Source organism: Pseudorca crassidens, chromosome 8, assembly GCF_039906515.1.
Source record: "Pseudorca crassidens isolate mPseCra1 chromosome 8, mPseCra1.hap1, whole genome shotgun sequence".
Taxonomy (NCBI): domain Eukaryota; kingdom Metazoa; phylum Chordata; class Mammalia; order Artiodactyla; family Delphinidae; genus Pseudorca; species Pseudorca crassidens.
The window spans coordinates 80255451-80266559 of NC_090303.1; the positions used below are offsets into that span (position 1 = coordinate 80255451).

Here is an 11109-nt window from a genome sequence, read left to right on the forward strand (position 1 = left end):
TAAATTTTCAAATTAAAAAAAAAACCTACCCTTATTTCTAAGCCATTAAACTCTTATAAAGAATAAAGTTAATAAATAAAATTATCATATTGACTGATGTCACCAATTTTATTGTTTGTTTTGATTTTATAATTTTTTTTACAATTTCATATTCCTCCAGTTTGTAGGTTAATTAGAAAGTACTTTGAAACTTCTTTTTTTGTTGTTTGTTTTACTCAGGCAGTGTCCTCTTCCTCTTGCTCTCCCAAAGGAAGAGAAGAATGATCATCAGTGGCCAATGGCAGTTGCAGAACCAACACCAAGAACCAGCTTCACACTCAGGAGAGAACACTAAGCTTCTTCCTCAGAGTTTCAAGTGCTCTGCACATTCAGAGAAACTTCTCTCATAATGAACTACAGAAATGATCCCTGAAAACATAATCTTTGAAATTCCTATTTTCGGTGCAGGCAGTTCCTGACTTATGGTGGTTCCACGATTTTTCAACTTTACAATGATACAAAAGCAATATTCATCCAGTGGAAACTGTACTTCAAGTTTTGAATTTTGATCTTTTCCTGGGCTAGTGATTTTCCCTAAGATACTCTCTTGTGATGCTGGGCAGCGGCAGTGCTGCAGCTCCCAGTCAGCCACGCAATCACGAGGATAAACAACTCGTACACTTACAACTATTCTGTGCCCATACACCCATTCTGTTTTTTTCTTTTCCTTACAGTAGTCAATAAATTACACGTGACATTTCAACATTTTAGTACAAAACAGTCTTTGTGTTAGATGATTTTGCCCAACAGTAGGCTAATGTACGTGTTCTGAGTACATTTAAGGGAGGCTGCACTAAGCTGTGATGTACAGTAGGTTAGGTAGATTAATGTGGTTTCAACTTAATATTTTCAACTTATAATGGGCTTATTGAGACTTAATCCACCGTAAACTGAGAAAGATCTGTGTTATACTTCTCTTGAGTCTATATAGGGCAATTGCTACATATGTAGGGTGTACATATAATTTATTTTCTAAATTGGAGCAAAACTGAGAAATAAAAGGTGCACTAGAACCTAGGACAATGGGTGTAATTGTGACTGTCCCCAGCACACCAAAATATCTCATCACCCTATAGACATGTATTGGAGAAGCACATTTCTTTCCATGGTTTTTGTGTCCCGAAGGGAAAGAAATTTCCAGAATAGTATGGTAGAAACACTTTTATCTTTTCTCTGCCTCTTCCCTTATCCCTCCCCAGAAGAGGAGGAGATTCATGAGTCTGGGAGAAAACTGAGCATGTAATCTCCAAGTACAACCACTGCCAAAGCAACCAATGTAATACTTGATACTTCCAAAAATAAAGATTTTCCCAGATGCTTGCTGCAGAAGGTTCTGATATTATATAAAATGATAAATGTTTGCTTGATAATTCTAATTTTCAATATCCATGTGGAGTTTTGAAAAATTAAATTAAAAAATATCTCTCTCTTCACTACAACTCCCTCTACTGTAAATCTTTTCAAAGTCTTCAGGTAGAAACTTCTTTTTAAAGGAAAGCTTTCTTCTCATTTTTACGTATCATCAAAAGATGCCTTCTCTGTTTCTGAGAATCCTCTGTTTAATAAAATTTAAATTTAGCTTTTTGCACTCATTAAGGGTGCAAATCAAGTTCAAACTACTTTATTTTGTGTATTCTTGAGCTACATTTATTATTAATCTAAAATTTAAAATCTAACCCAAATTGTGGAGCCCAAGTTGGGAAGTTTTTGTTTTTGTTTTTCATCTTTTAAAGACTTCCCTACAAAAGAGTGCCAATGAGTATATGTCACTTTTGAGCAGCCTATAGATCTTTCCATGGTATTGAATCTTTAATTTTAAAGACAGAAACAAAAGATACTAAAAGCAAAGCTAAACATTAACAAATGCCTATTTTCAACTGCTTGAAAAAATAAGATGGCTTAATAAATAAAAAAGAAAGATGCAGGGCTTCCCTGGTGGCGCAGTGGTTGAGAGTCCGCCTGCCGATGCGGGGCACGCGGGTTCGTGCCCTGGTCCGGGAGGATCCCACGTGCCGCGGAGCGGCTGGGCCTGTGAGCCATGGCCTCTGAGCCTGCGCGTCCGGACTCTGTGCTCCGCAGCGGGAGAGGCCACAACAGTGAGAGGCCCACGTACCCCCCCACACACACACACACACACAAAAAGAAAGATGCAGTACTGTTCCAAATATATCTTTTAGATTATGAAATATCTACAGTCGTATACTACTGTATCAGCTAGCATTACCCGTATCTCTTAAATCCACTAGTATTTCAGGACTAAAAGACATCAAGCTCCTGATTATTTACTATGACTCTAAATATAGTGTCAGTTTGTTCTTTTACCTCTTCAGGAGTAAATTCAGTTGAGTATATGGGAGTCAAGAGGCCTGAACCATCCAGGCATCTCTTTTTGAGACGGAATCCTCTCTTTACTCTAGCTGAAGGATCCCTAGGGAGAGACATCAAGAGGACACAGAGACTGCACTTGAGTCTGAGGACGAATGCTGCCTTCACTAAGTGGATTCACTCATAAAACCCTTAACTGTCTTGAAACTGCTATACTGAAGGTCATTAGTCAGCATCTGATTGCCTCAGCAAGTTGTCTTTTCTTGGTTCTCATCTTGCACAGCTCATTACCTTCTTTAAATGCTTGTGGACTCATCCTTGGGTACACTGTCCTGACTTCCCTATTCTCTCGTGGCTTTTGTTTTCTTCTTCTGTTAGTGGATATTTTCTCTCCTTCTTCAATTTTGAGGTGATTTCCAAAATCTTCTTGTCTCACCCTTTGCCTGTAGATATTTTCTTCCTTTGTGTCAACCGCCTCCTCAACAAAGAAGATTCCCACTTCTATACTTCTAGAAAAATTCCTAACTTCCTGCTAGACTTCACCACCTCAAGCTATCTACACCTCGCAAAGCAGCGTGTGTTACCATTTGTGCAGGCCCTTTGTCTCTCTTCCTCTGCGGTTTTCTTCCTGCTCTTCCCTCCATCTGGAGCCCCTTTGCAAATTCAACCTGTTCAAATCCTGCTTAAGTTCAAGCCTCAAATACACTTCCAGCTCAAAGCTTATCAAGACTTCCTTTAACCACATTTGATATCTTCATGTTTTGAACTCAGGTGGCACTCTGGGTTGTCTAACTTACAGAAATGATTCAACTTCGTATAATTTGTTGGTTATTTATATATCCTTATGCTGTAATTCATAATTTACTCGTACTATACTATATACATGTTAAGAAAATGTAGCTTTCCCCCCCTATAGCCAGGCTGATTACCTTCACAAACCACCACCCACCTGATGTGAATAAAGCACAGTAGTAAATGGCATATAGGACATGACAATTTTTTCCTAAAGAAACATGTGATGAGTGTGGTTATTCACATATTTTTCCTGACTTTACCCACCATTGAGGATAAATGGTTCACATGTGTAATAATACACAAACTCCAGTGTCTGAGACCCCTCATGTGGCTATACAATACTTTACTCTGTCCCCTCCAATTTGTAACTTGAGGAGTCCTAGAGGAAGGGAGAAGAAAGATCCTGACTTAATCAGCACGTTGCATTCCTTCTGCTCCAGTGTCCTTTGCCCAGACTTTATGACCCCTTGTCACAGTTTACTCAAGGGGTTTGTCCCACCCCTTTTCTGTGTGGCTACCAATCTACTCCACTCCTCCAAAGAGCGATCTTCTTATCTCTCCCCAGATATCTGAGAAGCTTGCTATTTTAATTCCACGGGGAAATTATAGGTCCCTGTGGCAGTAGGAATCACAGTGCTTTCTTCTATATCATTGTTCTCTTTTATCCAGAGCAGTCAAGCTCTTGAAGGGAGGAGACAAAGAAGGGTCAGAAGATGGTCAAGCCCAGTATCACACTGTACTTGTACCTGTTCCCTCCAATCTTTGGATGCTGGACCTCAATCTACCTACCCTTCAAGAATACTATACTTTTCTTGTACCCGCTCCAGCCGAATCTCTTTCAGGGAGCCTGAGTTCATCTGACAGATATTACAAATTGGAAACCTATCTGCAGGGAAGATTCATATTTTCTCCCACAGTCCTAGACTCTGAAGATCAGAAAATATGTCTGGACTCCTGTTCCAGTGTCCTTGAGGTCATTAGACTGACGTGGCTCTAATGCCATTGAAATCTGTGTAAGTAAGCAAACCAAAGTCTAAGTCTGTATTTTATAAGCTTTATAGAAAATTTTTTACTCCTTTGTTATTAATTTTTTGTAGGGGAATTTAAATAATTTGAATTTGACCTGACATCATTTTATTACAAATTGGAAATATGGGTGAATTTGAACAAATGCTCTATGGAGTCAAATCTGCTTTAATCATTATTTCCTTTCTTTTTCTTTTTAGAAAACTACTATGGCTCTCTCTGAGAAAATCAAAACCGTAAGTAACCTGCAGGTAAAAAATAAATCTATTGATGCCATGTGGCTTCTACAAGGCTCCAACTTTCATGCAAACAAGACATGCCTTGAGAGAAAATTTCACCTATGTCTGGAATGCCCCACAGCACATTGTAAGAGGCTCTATGATGTTATTATAAACCTTTGTTGGTTTAAAGTTGTTGTAAACTGCAGTGTGATTTTTTACTGGATCCTAAGTTAAGTGTTATCATAATGAACTTAGTGGTTGTTGATTTCATCATATGTAAAAAACATATCTATCTGGGATACGTCACAAAGTTTACTGTCATTGAGTGGAAAGAATGAAATCCCCAATTACATATGAATTTGGAGATATATATAGACATATATATCTGTATATATGTCTCTATACACACACCACACACACACACACGTGTGTGTTTAGAACCATGTTAATTGGTTCACATTTTAGTTGAAGAACATGCATAACAAAAAGCTAAACCACATCTTTTTCACCTTTGACACTGTCCTGGGCAGAATTGAAAGTGAGGCCCACAGAACTCTGAATGCTATTGGCAAAATGATGTCCCTTTCCCAATACTTCTCACTACAGAATATCTAAGATACCAATGACAAGTAGGAGGCTGTAATTGGAACTGATGACTTACCTCCCTTTAGGACTCCATCAGAATGCATTCCATCATGCCTTTAACACATAAAGCCCAAACTCCCAGGTTATTTTTATCACTTGTATTTTCCTCTATACCCTGTCATGGAGCCAAATTCACATCCCTCCCTGACCTGACAAACCTGTCCATTATATCCTCTGTAATTTAAAATCTGTCGTCAAGAAAATCCCCTAGATCATACATCTCTTTTTCTGAATGGTCACTTAACTTTCTTGATATAACAGAAAACTGGCTGTCTTCTGCTTCTCCTGCAGCATTCTTTTTAAGTTTATTCTTTAATTATGGTAAAGTAAACATACAATCAACTTACCATTTTAATGATTTTTCAAATGTACAGTTCAGTGATATTAAGTACATTCACATTTTTGTACAATCACCTCCACTGTCTACCTCCTGGACTTGTTTCCCTGAAGCCCTCTTGATTGATGGTTATTTTCTCTCTCACCTGTCACCTCCCATTGGACAGGGAAGGAGCAGGTGTCCCCTCATTACTGTTTGGGACCATTGCCCTTCCATTCGCTACTTATTGGACAACCCCAATTTACTGAAGCGTATGGCATCAGTTTAAACTGAACATCAGGCCAAACCTCTCAGAGCTGCATCATCCACAGATCGCTAGTTGCGATGACCAGATTTTAGCACTTTGGTCACTCGATATAGAGTTAAATTCAAAGTTCAATTTAAAAAAGTTAATATTTTTCTTTTTTCTTTGGCTTAAATCCTTTGGGAACATATCTGTCATGAGAGAAGGGAGGTATGTTTTGCTTCTTCTCCATTGTCTTTCTTCCAAATACTAGGCTGCTGCTGGCTCCTTCAGGGTGGAAGAGGGGATGGAGTGGCTTCAGGGAGAAGCAGGAAATGTTTACTTGAGACGTATCAATCTGTAATTGAATCTTTAAACCTGACTTTTGTCTTATGAGGGCTTTCATGGCAAAACAAGAGAAAAAGTTAAAAGACGATGAGAAACTGGGAAATACTTCATGCTATTTAATGGAACTACATAATATATTTCATAATATATTTAACAAACTCCACATATGTATGTTGTTTCTAGCTTTTCTCTATTGCAAATATAGCTCCCATGAACACAATTTTGTCAATGTTTTCCCATTTAAATCGATTTTATTTTTTAAAGAATTTTTAAGTTCACAGCAAAACTGAGCAGAAAGAGTTTTCCTACCTCCCCCCACCCCGTCTCCACACATGCACAGCCGCCCCCGCTGTCAGTATCCCGCATCAGAACGGTACATTACAGTCGGTGAACGTAGAGCGATGCATCATCATCACCCAAAGTCTACAGTTTACATTAGGGTTAACTCTTGATGTTGTACATTTTACAACATCAGGGTTTTGAAAAATGACATGAATCCACGCTTGTCGTATCATATAGAATAGTTTCACTGCCCTAGAAGTCCACGGATTTTTTTTTTTTTTTTTTTTTCGGTACGCGGACCTCTCACTGTTGTGGCCTCTCCCGTTGTGGAGCAAGGCTCTGGACGCGCAGGCTCAGCGGCCATGGCTCACGGGCCTAGCCGCTCCGCGGCATGTGGGATCTTCCCGGACCAGGGCACGAACCCGTGTCCCCTGCATCGGCAGGCGGACTCTCAACCACTATGACACCAGGGAAGCCCCACTGATTTTTTTTTTTTTACTGTCTCCGTTGCCTTTTCCAGCAGGTTATATACTGAGAATACTTTTCAGATTGGTTTCTTTCACTTAGTAATATGCACTTCATGGCTTGATAGCACATTTCTTTTCAAGGCTGAACAATATGCCATTGTCTGAATGTACCACAGTTTATTCATCCATTCACCTGTTGAAGGGCCTCTTAGCGGCTTCCAACTTTTGGCAGTTATGATTAAAGCTGCATTCTTGTGCAGGTTTTTGTGTGGACATAAGTTTTTAAGTAATTTGGGTAAATACCAAGGAGCAAAATTTCTCTATCAAATTGTAAGAGTATATTTAGCGTTGTAAAAAACTGGCAAACTGTCTTCCAAATTAGCTGTTGCATTTTGCATATCTTCTTTAGGGAGGTGTCTATTCAGATCTTTTCCCTTTTAAAATCAGGTTGTTGGGTTTTAAGAGTTTTTGGTAGATTTTGGATAATAATCTTTTATCAGATATGCTTTTTGCAAATATTCTCTCCCAGTCTTCAGCTTGTCTTTTCATTCTCTTGATATCATCTTTCACAGAGCAGAAGTCTTTAATTTTCCCAAAGTCCAGCTGTTCATTCAATAAGTTTAGGAGGAAAAGAAACATAGCACCATGACAAAAAGTTGGAGGATCTCAGAGGTCTCTAACCCGCCTCTCACTCAGACATGGATCTTTTCTTACCTGCTTTAGCACTTTTTGATGGGGCTCTCCCCATTCCAGAAGGAAAACTGCCCTATGGGGACAGTATTAATCCCTGGAAAGTTCTTGAGTATGTTGAGTCTACTCTGCCTCTGGATAACTTCATACCACTACTAGTTCTAATTCTAACTTCTCGTGAAACACAGAATAAATCAAATCCTTATTTCAAAAGTCAGTTCTCCAGGTATTTGAAGACACCAGTCATGCCTACCAAAGTCTTCTCAATAAGTTATTCCTCAAGTAACAGATCTCTCAAATCATGTCACTTTCTCAAATCCTTTTGGGAAAAAGACTAGGTTATATTTATTCATTCAAAAAATATTTATTGAGTTGCTACAGTATGTCAGATAAAATATGTTATTAATAATATTGAGTAGAAAATAATAATAATCCATGCAGATAGTTTGTCTTGATAGAAAATGAGAGAATGAGATGAGCCATATTTTAATGAAAGTCTGTTTCATAACTTTCCCATTTTTTGGTACTTTTTGATTTTGGAAGTAAATTATGGGCTAAATAAATGAGCTCTACTTCAGAAGACTAAAACTCTAGTATTACCTGAATAATAGTATATTGAAGTGTTTTAATACTATCTTGTTGCTTTCCATTTTTCACATATCAACAAAGAGTATGGATCTTTCTCATTTATTGTCTAAATAACATTTATTATGTTATCATAATATCATTATGTTCTTCATATTATAATTACAAAATCACTTAAAACCAACTCTGCTGAATATTTTCTTTCCAGTGTCTCAATTTAACTGAGAGACTTGATTTTCATTTAATGAACAGAATACTAGTTAGTATAATGGAAGAATGATTTTCTTTCTTGTTTCATTACTTTGACAAATTGTGAAACACAAGTACTAGTGTTAGTAGAGACTTCATACAATGCAGAGGAGCTTTGCTGTAGCATGGCCACTTTCTCATTCTGGCTTTTGAACACTTTGCCTTTCTACTGGATCTCTGATTCTCCACTCCTTGTAGGGAAGGAAAGAATGCAGATGGTCCGTCAATCATTCCCTCTGTCTTTCATCTCTCCTTATTTCCTGCTTCTTTACTCTTGGTCTATAATCATGAATGTAACCTCCTCTCTTTCTCATCTTGGTGAATTATAATCTATTTAGTCACCCAACTTGAGAGTCACTTGGCTGCCTCCCCTCTCTTTCCATTACCCAGTAGGTAACTAAAACTAATCCATCTTAATTTCCAAATAACTGTTCAGTCTGTCTCCTCTGCTTTACAAGGACTGACCTTGCCTTTGTTGAGGCCCTCATCTTTTCTCACTGAACAGTTTCCATCATCTCCTATTTGGGGTCCCTGACTGCCATCTTGACTTCCCCCTCCAATAAGATTTTTTGTGACAGCCAAAAATACCTATCAGAGTTGCAAATGGGGACTTCCCGGGTGGCACAGTGGTTAAGAATCTGCCTGCCAATGCAGGGGACATGGGTTCCATCCCTGATCTGGGAAGATCCCACATGCTGAGGAGCAACTAAGCCCGTGCGCCACAACTACTGAGCCTGTGCTGTAGAGCCCACGAGCCATAACTACTGAACCCATGCACCACAACTACTGAAGCCCACACACCTAGAGCCTGTGCTCCACAACAAGAGAAGCCACCACAATGAGAAGCTCACACACCACAATGAAGAGTAGCCTCTGCTCGCCACAACTAGAGAAAGCCTGGGTGCAGCAACAAAGACCCAACACAGCCAAAAATAAATAAATGAAATAAAATAAATAAATTTATTTTTAAAAAGTTGCAAATGTGTTGTCTTCCAGTACTAAAACTTTCTTGTAGCTAAACCCTAGGACTTTAAAATAGCGTAATAAAATAAAATAGCATAAAAGACACTTGTATTTGGATCCTACTTATATACAATGATTCAGATGCCTTTACTTCTCCCCAAGTCCCCTGTGCTTTTTACCGTAAGAGTTACTGGCACGTCTTTGGATGGATCGTGCTTTTTCGTACATATGAGCCTCTGCCATTTTTCTTCCTTCTGGATATAAAACTCTGCTCTCTCTAGTCTATTTTATCAATTTATACTCATTTCCAAAGACCCTTCTAAAATTTCACCTCTTGAAGGAAGTCTTCCCAGACTTTTCCATGCAGCATTAAGCACTTCCTCTAATCTATATATATCTTGTTGGTGCTAATATGTAATTTAATTTGTTACGCTGTAGTTATATATGTCTGTCTCAATCATCACAGTAAAGCACTCCCTCAAGAACAGGAACTGGAATCTATTTCATTTTTATATTCCTAGTGTCTAGAATATTGCCTGGAGCATCATAAATATTTATCAGGTCAGTATCCCAGGCAGAATTACCCTTTCCAATTCTGCTCTATAGTCCTTTGTTTTAGACACAAAGATAACATTATCAATGTGCTCTTTACCACAGTTGGTGGATTGAGAATTACTGAATTGTCAACGACTAAATATGGTTGGCGCAAACCGCTTGTGATCCTTCTCTTTTCTAGGAGGACTTAGTACATGCAGTTGGTGAGAGTGCAGCATTGGGGACGGCAGGAATAATATTGTGGGGAGGATATGAATATTCTGATTCAAAGGTAAGCAGTGATTACTCCGTCAGCATCTTGGAGGTCTTCTAGATATTGATTTTTTTAATTTTTCAGGTTGGAGACAAACGGTTGCAGATTATCTACTCACTTGACTTTAATAAAGTGCAAAGAGGACAGGCACTCACATTGAGCACTTACTCTGTACCAGCCACTGTTGCTGGTTGTAGCGTAGAAAGGGCACAAGTTTTCCAATCAGACAACCCTAAGTGAATGTTCAAATTTTACATTCTAGGGGTGTAATCTTGGACAAGTTAATTAACCTCTCTGAGACTCCATTTCTCCATCTAAAAAAAAGGATTGAAATAAAACCTACTTTGCCAGAAGTTTGGTAGATTAAATGATGTAATATATATGTGGCAAAGAAAGAATACTAAACTTTAAAAATAAATATTTTTTCATCCACATGGAGGATGGATTCTCCAAAAGTGATTCTTTATTTTCTGATTATCTATGATAGAAATGCTCATGGGAGGAAAAATATATTTATATAAACTTTATTAACAATCTACTCTTGATAGAAATGCTCACGTGGAATAACCCTATTATTTTTCCACAGCTGACTTTGGACATATTCAGTTGGTGGCCTGTCACACTACCTAAGTGAAAATTCTGAAACCACAGTTTTTCCTCACTTCTAGGTATTAACACATAGTTCAATTTTCAGGTATTAAAACATCCAGTCTCACGAAATATTAAAACAGCCACGTCTTTCTCGTTCGGCATTGCACGAGTCAGCGTGGTGGGGTTAGTAAGAGAAGGAGGGTTGAATTGCTTGGGTTCCAGTGTTCACTTTTTGCTGCCTACTAGCCATTTGACCTTGAGCAAATCTCTACAATTTCTTTATCTGTAAAATGGGGCAAATAATAGTATCTATCTCATAGGGCTGTTATGAGAATGACATTATTCATACATGTAAAGCACTTAAAACAGTACCTGGCACATGGTAAGTGCCATATAGGTGGTGGTTGTTATTCTCCAGGTTAAAACTTCTTGCTTCTCCTCCCCACACCCCAAGCCTGGGTCTCAGTTATAGGGAAGAGGAGCACCATCAGTTTCGTTGCTCATTTGCTTCAAGG

At 38.5% G+C, this 11109-nt stretch overlaps 1 non-coding gene across 1 annotated transcript; it reads right to left on the reverse strand.

Annotated features, from left to right (window-relative positions):
* Nucleotides 1–213: 213 nt before the first annotated feature.
* On the reverse strand, nucleotides 214–424 carry LOC137229584 (small nucleolar RNA U3). Its single transcript, XR_010945745.1, has one exon. It is a non-coding gene; the product is annotated as a small nucleolar RNA U3 (small nucleolar RNA).
* Nucleotides 425–11109: the final 10685 nt, after the last annotated feature.